This window comes from Pelophylax lessonae, assembly GCF_965119305.1.
Source record: "Pelophylax lessonae genome assembly, chromosome: 1".
Classification (NCBI taxonomy): Eukaryota; Metazoa; Chordata; class Amphibia; order Anura; family Ranidae; genus Pelophylax; species Pelophylax lessonae.
Window position 1 is genome coordinate 300,533,233 of NC_138768.1, and position 11,248 is coordinate 300,544,480.

The window sequence follows — 11,248 nt, forward strand, 5'->3', positions numbered from 1 at the left end:
TTCTCATATTTTTGTAAATATTTTATTATATCTTTTCAAATGACACTTTGCTACAATGTAAAGTAGTAAGTGTACAGCTTGTATAAGACCCCGTTCAGACAGGGGCGACACGACTTGCTGGGGCGACCTGTGAAGTCGCGGCGACTTGCACGGACTTCATATAATTGAAGTCAATGCAAGTCGCCTCCAGGTCGCCCCAAAGTAGTACAGGATCCTTTTTCTAAGTTGGAGCGACTTGTGTCGCTCCTATTAGAACGGGTCCTGTACTATTCAATGGGGGGCGACCGACCGCGACTTGTCAGGCGACCAAGTCGCCTGACAAGTCGCGCTAGTGTAAATGGAGTCTAACAGTGTAAAATTGCTGTCCCCTCAAAATTACTCAACTCACAGTCATTAATGCCTAAACGGCTGGCAACAAAAGTGAGTACACCCCTAATTAAAAAAAGTCCAAATTGGGACCAATTAGCCATTTTTCCTCCCCGGTGTCATGTGACTCGTTAGTGTTACAAGGTCTCAGGTGTGAATGGGGAGCAGGTGTGTTAAATTTGGTGTTATCGCTCTCACTCTCTCATACTGGTCGCTGGAAGTTCAACATGGCACCTCATGGCAAAGAACGCTCTGAGGATCTGAAAAAAAGAATTGTTGCTCTACATAAAGATGGCCTAGGTTATAAGAAGATTGCCAAGACTCTAAAACTGAGCTGCAGCACAGTGGTCAAGAGCATACAGCGCTTTAACAGGATAGGTTCCACTCAGAACAGGCCTTGCCATGGTCGACAAAAGAAGTTGAATGCACGTGCTCAGCATCATATCCAGAGGTTTTCTTTGGGAAATAGACGTATGAGTGCTGCCAGCATTGCTGCAGAGGTTGAAGGGGTGGGGGGTCAGCCTGTCAGTGCTCAGACCATACGCCGCATACTGCATCAAATTGGTCTGCATAGCCGTCGTTCCAGAAGGAGGCCTCTTCTTAAGATGATGCACAAGAAAGCCCACAAACAGTTTGCTGAAGACAAGCAAACTAAGGACATGGATTACTGGAACCTGTCCTGTGGTCTTATGAGCCCTAGATAAACGTATTTGGTTCAGATGGTGCCAAGCGTGTGTGGCGGCAACTAGGTGAGGAGTACAAAGACAAGTGTGTCTTGCTACAGTCAACCATGGTGGTGGGAGTGTCATGGTCTGGGGCTGCATGAGTGCTGCCGGCACTGGGGAGCTACATTTCATTGAGAGAACCATGAATGCCAACATGTACTGTGACATACTGAAGCAGAGCATGATCCCCTCCCTTCAGAGACTGGGCCGCAGGGCAGAATTCCAACATGATAACGACCCCAAACACAACTCCAAGATGACCACTGCCTTGCTAAAGAAGCTGAGGGTAAACGAGTGGACTGGCCAAGCATGCCTCCAGACCTAAACCCTGAGCAACTGTGCAGCATCCTCAAACGGAAAGTGGAGGAGCGCAAGGTCTCTAACATCCACCAGCTCTGTGATGTCGTCATGGAGTAGTGGAAAAGGACTCCAGTGGCAACCTGTGAAGCTCTGGTGATCTCCATTCCCAAAAGGGTTAAGGCAGTGCTGGAAAATAATGGTGGCCACACAAAATATTGACACTTTGGGCCCAATTTGGACATTTGTACTTAGGGGTGTACTCACTTTTGTCGCCAGAGGTTTAGACATTAATGGCTGTGTGTTGAGTTATTTTGAGGGGACAGCAAATTTACACTGTTATACAAGCTGTACACTCACTACTTTACATTGTAGCAAAGTGTAATATCTGCAGTGTTGTCACATGAAAAGATATAATAAAATATTTACAAAAATGTGAGGGGTGTACTCACTTTTGTGAAATACTGTATGTCAGGCCAGCATAATGTAACTAAAAATGTGGGTATGGTTAAATAAATAGAAACACGATCCTGTCTTCCATACTTCATTTGCAAACTAACAAAAAAGCAAAAAAAAAAAAATTCTTCATGTGTACTTTCAAATAAATCTAAAACTGCATCATTGTGTGACAATTTGTTCTTACAAATAAAACAAACACATATCAAACTCCTGTTCACACCGGTGCAGCTTTGAAATCACCCTACTTCAGTTTGATTTCAAATCCGCACATTGCACTGCCGATTTCAATGCAGCTTACCACTTCATTTAACAGAAGTCTATGCAGGTCGCAATGAAATTAGTAAACAATAGTGCAGGAACCTTTTCCATAATCGCTGCGACATGAACAGTTCCAATGGGGTGCGACTTGTCATGCAATTTGGAACTGTCAAATGGCAAGACAAGATGCACAGCTGGGAACGGAGGCTTAAGTGTATGTGAACCTAAGGCCCCTTTCACACAGGCGTTAAGATCCGCCTGTCAGTTTTTTTGGCGGATCTGAACGGTCCCCCCATGCATCCCTATGGGGCATCGGATGTCAGCGGAGACATGTCCGCTGACATCCGATTCGTCAAATCTGGACGGATGGAAACCCAATTTTCCATCCGTCCAGCGGATCAGATCGGATCGGATGAGAACGGACCGATGGTCCGTTCCCACTTGATTCCCTCATAGAGATGTATGGGGCTCTGACAGCTGTGTCTCGGCACACAGCGCGGAGAACAGCTGTCATTCGTCTGCTCAGCGGGGGATCGGCGGATCCATCCCCCGCTGAGATAAACGGAGTCCGCCGACGGAGCGGATAGTGTGAAAGAGCCCTAATACATTTCTCTTATTTCTTAGTTTTTGGTCTGTTAAATATGGCATTGAAAGATACTTGTGAGCTGATATCTTCCTGTACTTTCTTCTTCTGGACTGTTATCAGTTGACATTGTCCCCTCCTATCTTTGTGGACTACAAAACGTATCCCCCTGTTATAGAGAAGAGAGGGAGGTGTTATGTAGTCCTAACACGCTCCCTATCCAAGGTTGACAACACTCTTAGTACGTGTGTCACCCTAGGACAATAAGTGTGCAGGATCACAAGGTTATCATAAAGACAATGTGTGAAAATAAATGAATGCAGCCACCAAATTTATTAAGGATCCGGTAACCTGAAACTATCAATTTCTTGGGTTTAGATAGACAGCTGATGTATGCATACTGCACCTAGTTTGTGATAAGTTTGTATACAGTATTGATCATTAACAATATGATCAGTGTGGGATCTGTATGGCTTGCACAGTTAATACAAAACTGCCATTGTTATTGTTATAGATGTAAACACTCATCTCAGAGTACAATGGGATTACAGCTACTTGTTTCCATTTATAACGTGATTTATCAGTATAAGACGTGCATATTATCCTGCATATCCTAATAAAAAGCTGTCAATAAACATAATGCATTCCTTGGTGAGTCACATCAGTGCACTTTTCTCCTTCTACAGAAATGTCATATTATAGGTGATGTGGCCTGTCTTATCAGCACTAAATAATGCTTGTTTATTCTACAGTAAATGAACACACTACTTCCCACTCATTCATACAGATGATGACATCCTACCTGGCCATTCCACTGTTGTTGCTGTTATCTTCTTCTCAGTACAGCGAACATTTGCTGCTACTGCTCAGGAAGAATTACAGCAGTATAGCTCCGCCTCACAGCGTGTCTCACCAATCGGAGCAAAGGGGGTGGAGGAAAAGTAGACAGAATGACAGCTGCATAGCTCCGCCTCACAGCGTGTCTCACCAATCGGAGTAAAGGGGGTGGAGGAAAAGCAGATAGAATGACTGCTGCATAGCTCCGCCTCACGGCTTGTCTCACCAGTCGGAGCAAAGGGGGTGGAGGGAGAGCAGGAATACGTTATTGTGACAACAGGAAGGAACAAAAGAGGTTTGGGCAGACGATCTTACTAGTTTACAGCAGCTTGGGATGTGTGGCAGCTTTGCCTCCTTTTATGGCGCTATCAATAGCTGTCCTATTCCTTGGTCTTTGACAAAATGGCCTCACTATTACTACAGTTCCATGAATTTGAGACAATTCTTTGCCCAGATTTATCCCTTGCTCTGTAATAAAAGGTTATTTATAGTGTTATTGAAGCCCTCATAAACCCGAAAGCAAACATTTATTATGTGACAGATTACCAATTCTTAGGTGGGATACCTGTATTCATTTTCATTTTTCTAACTGGTAATCTGACCAGTAAGGCCCCTTTCACACTTGTGCGACTTCTCCTGCGACTTGGGACTGCAAAGTCACATGACAAGTCATACCCTGTGATTTCCAATGAGTACCATTCATATCGGTGCGGCTTCAAGTTGCAGCAAATTCAAAGTAGGCCCTTCACTACTTTGGTCCGACTTTGATGCGACTTGAGGTCCATAGACCTCAAGATTACATAGACATTGCTTTAAGTCATGTCAAAGTCACGCAAAAGTGTCAAAGGGGTCTGTTCTTTTTTTTATGACAAGCTCTCCAGCAGAATGTATCAGTTACAGAGTTGAGACAAACCATTTTACACTGGCAGGGGTGTTTACAATGGTCAGCTCTTATTTATGTAAAACCTTTAGACCCCGTTCACACTGGGGCGACGCTACTTGCCGGGGCGACCTCACAGGTCGCGGTGCGCAGCTCGCACCGCGACCTCGGAGCGGCCGGCACGGACTTCATATCATTGAAGTCTATGCAGGTCGCTCCAAAGAAGCTCCGGACCCTTTTTCTAAGTTGGAGCAGAATGGGTCCACAGCTACTCTATGGCAGGCGACCTGTCAGGTGACCAGGTCGCCTGACAGGTCGCCCCAGTGTGAACGGAGTCTTAGGGCCAGTTAAGACCATAGAAACGCAGTCCAGAAGCGTTCCGGATGTGCGTTTTTGATGTGTTCCAGGTGTGTTTTTGATGCGGTCGAATGCATTCCCCCCCCCCCCCTTTTTTCTTAACCTTAAGGTCTCATGCACACAGGTCATTAGAAAAAATGAGCTGCAAAGCCACTACCAATGCCAGGAAAAAACAAGCTATTAGTAGTTTTTTCTATTGGCGTTAATGCGCGGATGGCGGACCTTCAGAGCTCTTTGCTGGCTACTTGCCGGGAAGTAAACTCCTGCCCGCATGTGCGGGAGTGAAGTCATTGCGGCTCCGTCCACTCACAGCGCCGGAGCCGCCAAACCGGGAAGAGACGCAGAGGGAACATGACAGCTCCCTCAGCGGTGTCCGGACGACAGTGTTGGGGCTTCGTTTTAAGGTAAGTATTTCATAATGAGCTAGTAAGCGATGCAGGGTTTTTTTTTTTTTTTGTTTGGGAGGATACAACCGCTTTAAGGGGAAACCCCACGCCAAAAAAAAAAAACATGTGGGTCCCCCCCCCCCATTCCATACCAGTCCCTTATCCGAGCATGCAGCCCCGCAGGTCAAGAAAAGGGAGTGGATGAGCGAGCAGCCCCCTCCTGGACCATACCAGGCCACACGCCCCTAACAAGGGCCTCTTCCCGACAACCCTGGGTGGTGGTTGTGGGGGTCTGCGGGCAGGGGGCTTATCAGAATCTGGAAGCCCCCTTTAACAAGGGGGCCCCCAGATCCCGCCCCCCCCATGTAAATGAGTATGGAGTATTGTACCCCTAGCCATTTACCCCAAAAAAGGCAGTGTAGTCTAAAAAATTAAAAGAGACGATTTTGAGAAGTCCTTTATTAAAAATCTTCCTCTGATCTTCTGCCTCCAGTGTTCTTCCTCCGGTCTTATGTGCCTCTGGTCTCCTGTGCCTCCGGTCTTCTCCGCTTTCAACCCGATCCTCCTCCAACGCTGTCTCCCCTGATTATGCCAGCTCCGCTGTTTGTGGGTTCTTATATAGCCATGAGGCTTGGCCAACCGATGACCTCACTCAGAGACCCCACCCCTTGTGTCGTCACATGACGACATGTGAGGATACAAGTTTGAAAAACTGCTGCGCAAATACCGGGTGACAAAAAAAAAATTTGCAACACGTGCTATTTTATTCTATAGGGTCTCTGCTAAAAAAAAAAAAAAATTGAATGTTTGAGGGTTTTTAGTAATTTTTTAGCAAAAAAAAGTAGATATTTACATGTAGGAGCGAAGTCTCAGAATAGGCTTGGGAAGGAGGTGGTTAATAAAGGACTCCTTAAAACTGTCTCTTCATTATTCACATTACACTGCCTTTTTTGGGGTGAATGGGTAGGGGTACAATGTACCCCATACTCATTCACATGGGGGGCAGGATCTGGGGGCCCCGTGTTAAAGGTTATTGTTTCTGTGTGCCCACAATATAAAACTGTAAGGCTCCATTCACACTACCGCGACTTGTCAGTATCACTTTAAGACCAAGCTTAAGTTGGTGTACAGAGAGATGCCAGCCATGGCAGGACTGTTAGTGGCAGAATGACCTATCTGACATGCACGAGTTGGTGCAAATTGCCGTTGTCAGTTGCTGGCCGAATTAACCTAATTAAAATGGTATGGGCACCACAGCTCCTATATATATGTCTTTCACAACGCCCCTGTGTGGTTACCTAGGAGGTGGTTCCGTCGGATAGAATCCCAGGTTCGTGAACTGATATGGTGTAAAAAGGTAGCCAGAAATAAACTCTCTACCCTGCAATTTAGAAAAGATAGTGACAGGCTGGCGGTACCAAACCCTAGCGTGTATTTCCTAGCCTCCAACATATGGGGGGCTGGGGGAAACCTGACCCCTCGGATCCTGTCGGAACCCTCTTGGTCCCGGCAGGCTCCCCTCACCCAGTACTTGTCCATCTGGAGGCAGGATTTTCACATATGCAGATAGGTATGCTGACGATTTCCCTGCTTAGGATGGTGTGGGGCTGTGTCAAAGGGATGCTGCAGATACAGGGTTTCCTTTCGGGGACTCCAATTTGGCACAACCAGAACTATAGAGAACATCGTTTGGAAGGTGCAGATGTCTGGATAATGTCAGGCGTTTACTTCATGACAGTTATTTAGGGCTCAGGTCCTGAAATCGTTCCAGGATCTACAGAGGGAATTTGATATTCCCAGACAGCACTTCTTTAGATACCTACAGCCCAAGCCAAGACCTCCACACTACAACTCACCCCTCATAGACTAGTTGGAGAAGTATTTCAGGCCTCGCATAAAAAGGGTATGATATCTGATTTCTATGCCACCATATTGAGTTCACTGCAAGCCCCGGCTGACCTGCCGGCCTGAACGGGTTGGGAGGGTGATCTTGGCCCCATTGATGAGGAGACCTGGGAGTTATGGCTCTCCTCAATTCCCTTGATATCGATTTCCGCCTCGCAGAAGGTCTCGCATCTTTTTCTGTTCCATAGAGCATATAGAACCCCTGTTCAATTGTTCCGCTGGGGTCGTAGGTCCTGTCCCCTCTGTCTGAAATGCGAGAAAGAGCAAGGTACATTTGTACATATGCTTTGGAGGTGCCCCAAATTGTTCTGATACTGGTTGATGGTTATAGCCACAATATCAAGAGTATATAACTTTCAGTTGTTACAGGATCCTGTAGTCTGTTTGCTTGGTGCCCTGAAGGTGGAATCCTTGACTCCTAACGCCCATATAGCTATACTTCGGTTGCTTTATATTGCTCGTAAGCTTATTGCTAGATATTGGATCTCCTCCCGGGTCCCAAGCGTAGGACAATGGATTGCACAGGTTAATGCTTCTTTGATTAGAGAAAAATTAACATATCAGTACAGAAAAGCTCACAAAAAGTTTTCTTCACTTTGGCAACCTTGGCTGGCTCCACTGCAATTGGTTATGAATAGGCTCCTAGAAGGTTGAAATCTGCATAGCCCAAATGTCTTTAGCGACAAAGTACAATGGAGTGTCCTTCGCTTCCCCCTTGTCGTTTTTTAACCCCTTTCTTCCTTTTTTTCCTTCCTCCCTCCCTCCCTCCCCTTATCTGCCATTTTCCCCGCTCCTACCTCCCCTCGCTATCTGCTAAGATACTATACGTTAAGAGTTTTATCAAGTTCTTGGTTATAGAAATGCTCCTGCAGTGTATGTTGTCATGACAAGTATATTGACACTTAAATGAGGTATTTTTTTTTTCCTATGGTAAACCTCTTCATTGCTGTAAACGGCATGTGTTCTGACTTTAAAGTATAGGCAAACATATCTGACTTTTCCTTTATCTACTGTATGCTCATTGTACTAATGTCTAAGCCAAGAGTTTTGTATTATCTATGTGATGATTGTACAATGTTCTGTTTATAAAGGTTTTATTTTTCTTAAAAAAAAAAGGAGCAAAAATTGTGCGTAAAAATTGACATTTTCTACTTTGACAGTTAAAAAATATCCAATATATTCAATTTTTGTCATATATTTAGGCCAACATGTATTTAGCTACATGTCTTTGACAAAAAAATTTCAGTGAGCGTATTTTTAACCACTTTAAGACCGGAAGATTTTACCCCATTCCTGACCAGGCCATATTTTGCGATTCGGCACTGCGTTATTTTAACGAACAATTGCCCGGTCGTGCGACGCTGTACCCAAATTAAATTGATGTCCTTTTTTTCCCCACAAATAGAGCTTTCTTTTAGTGGTATTTGATCACCTGTGCGATTTTTAATTTTTTTAAAAAAGAGCGACAATTTTGAAAAAAAAAAAACAATATTTTTCACATTCTGATATATAACATTCCCCCCAAAAAAATTTACAAAACAAAATGTTTTAACATTTTAGGCCAATTTGTTTTCTGCTACATATTCTTGGTAAAAAAATAATCACAATAAGCGTATTTTGATTGGTTTGCGCAAAAGTTATCACGTTTACTAACTACGGGAAAGATTTATATCATTTTTATTGTTTTTTTTTTTTTTAATAGTAATAACGGTGATCTGCGATTTTTTTTTTGTGGGACTGCGACATTGCAGCGGACAGATCCGACCCCTAATTGACATTTTTGACACTTTTGGGGGGACCAGTGACATTACTACAGTAATCAGTGCTAAAAATATGCACTGTTACTGTAATAATGACACTGGCAGGGAATGGGTTAATACTGTTGGTGATCAAGGTGTTAAATGTGTGCTTCATGCTTACTGACGTGTGTGGGGGGAGGGGGTTGTGTGACACAGACACAGATTGCAGGTTCAGCTATGCTGAATCCTGTGATCTGTCTCTATCTGTCACAGAGGAGATCCGCCGCTTTGTTTACACAAGCGAGCAGATTTCCTCACTCTTTCCCCGACGATCGGGGAGGAGAGACGGTGCTCACCGCATCTCTTCCCCTGGCCCGCCCGCTTTGTCTAAACACAGCTGGAGTGTGCCGCCGAGAGAGGGGGAATCTGGTGACGTAGGTCTACGTCGCCAGACCCAGGGCTGCCGCGTGAGCAGTCTTAAAGTGGTAAATTGGTTTGCACAAAAGTTATAGCACCTACAAACTATGTTTTATGTTTATTGAACTTTTTTTTTTTTTTCACTAGTAATGGTGGCGATCAGCCACTTATAGCGGGACTGTGATATTACTGCAGGCAAATCGGACACCTGACACTTTTGACACTTTTTGGGGACCAGTGACATTATCACAGTGATCAGTGCTAAAAAATATGCACTGTCACTGTACTAATGACACTGGCTAAAAAGGGGTTAACATCAGAAGCGATACAAGGGAAAAATGTGTGCCTAGATTGTGATTCAGTGTAGTAGGGGAGGTGCTTATACTAGTAGAAAGCATAGATTGGTGTTCCTGCTTTACAGGAACACAGGATTCATGCCTTCTGTACTGACAGAACGGCAATCTGCCTTACATAGACAGACTGCCGTTCTGTGTACCAAACAATCAGCGAGTGACGGTGGACATTGGGTCCACAGGACCCACTGATCAGCTCTCGCTGTGTAAAATCAGTGATAGCATGCACTCAGGCCCAATACCCTGAAGTGCAGGATCACATTATATATATATATATATATATATACGCAGCTGTCCTGTAGCAGTAATTGTGCTATAGGCCGGTCAGCAAGTGGTTAAAGAGGCCATACTGAAAAGTGTCCTTGTGACTTTTTTGAATTTCCTCCCACTGTGTCATTTGCAAAAATATTGTTTAATGCAAATGCCATACCTGTACGCCTTTTTTTTTGTCACTCATGATGCCTGGCTGAATTACTCCCAATGCTTACATTCTTATGTCCTGGTTTATTTTAATCAAAATGGCCATTTTGTTGTAGCCCACAGTATGAGATGAAAAGCGGCTAAAGCATTGTTATAATCCTGGTGGGGCTGTGGGACTGGAGAGTCTTTGCAGTGCTGGAAAAGAGTGCTCTGAACCTGAGTTGCTTTTCACTCAGGCAGCATACTCACTCCTGCGATGCTAGGGCAAGCACCTGACAACTGCTGTGTCCTGAAAATATCAGTTAGGCTTCATAGGTGACAAAAATGGCTTACAGGTGTGGCATTTGTATTAATGTCCACCTTTTGCAAAAAATAAATAAAAATAGGTGAGTAGCACTACCCACGCAGGAGCTTATTAGTAGTTTGGTTTCCTTGGTTGGCACCTCGACTCCAAGAACAACCTCAGTCCCTCTGACACCCTTGGTTGAATGAAAGTTATTGCAAGCGCTTATGAGAACCCAAGAATAGATGCCTTTAAGCTGTGAATTAGTACCAGGAAATAGGCACAAGATCGTTCAGCGGTATATAACCTCAATGTTTTGGTATAGGTTTGAATAAATGGTGGTTTGAGCATACAGTATCACACAAACGTGAGTATACCCCTCACATTTTTGTAAATATTTTATTATATCTATTCAGGTGACAACACTGAAGAAATTACACTTTGTTACAATGTAAAGTAGTGAGTGTACAGCTTGTATAACAGTGTAAATTTGCTGTCCCCTCAAAATAACTCAACACACAGCCATTAATGTCTAAACCGCTGGCAACAAAAGTGAGTACACCCCTAAGTGAAAATGTCCAAATTTGGCCCCAAAGTGTAATTATTTTGTGTGGCCACCATTATTTTCCAGCACTGCCTTAACCCTCTTGGGCATGAAGTTCATCAGAGCTTCACGGGTTGCCACTGGAGTCCTCTTCCACTCGTCCATGACGACATCACGGAGCTAGTGGATGTTAGAGACCTTGCGCTCCTCCACTTTCTGTTTGAGGATGCCCCACAGCTGCTCAATAGGGTTTCGGTTTGGAGACATGCTTGGCCAGTCCATCTCGTTTACCCTCAGCGAGGGAGAGGGGATCATGCTCCGCTTCAGTATGTCACAGTACATGTTGGCCTTCATAGTTCCCTCAATGAACTGTAGCTCCCCAGTGCTGGCAGCACTCATGCAGCCCCAGACCATGACACTCCCACCACCATGCTTGACT

General features: G+C 44.6%; 1 protein-coding gene across 3 annotated transcripts in view; it reads right to left on the reverse strand.

Annotated features, from left to right (window-relative positions):
- The window catches only part of ACACB (acetyl-CoA carboxylase beta), a 224,839-nt gene extending 221,239 nt beyond the window's left edge, over positions 1-3,600 (reverse strand). For all 3 annotated transcript variants that reach the window (XM_082243009.1, XM_082243007.1, XM_082243006.1), the window contains exon 1: positions 3,491-3,600. The gene's annotated coding sequence lies outside the window, so the exon portion shown is untranslated. The remainder of the gene's footprint in view (positions 1-3,490) is intronic.
- Positions 3,601-11,248: the final 7,648 nt, after the last annotated feature.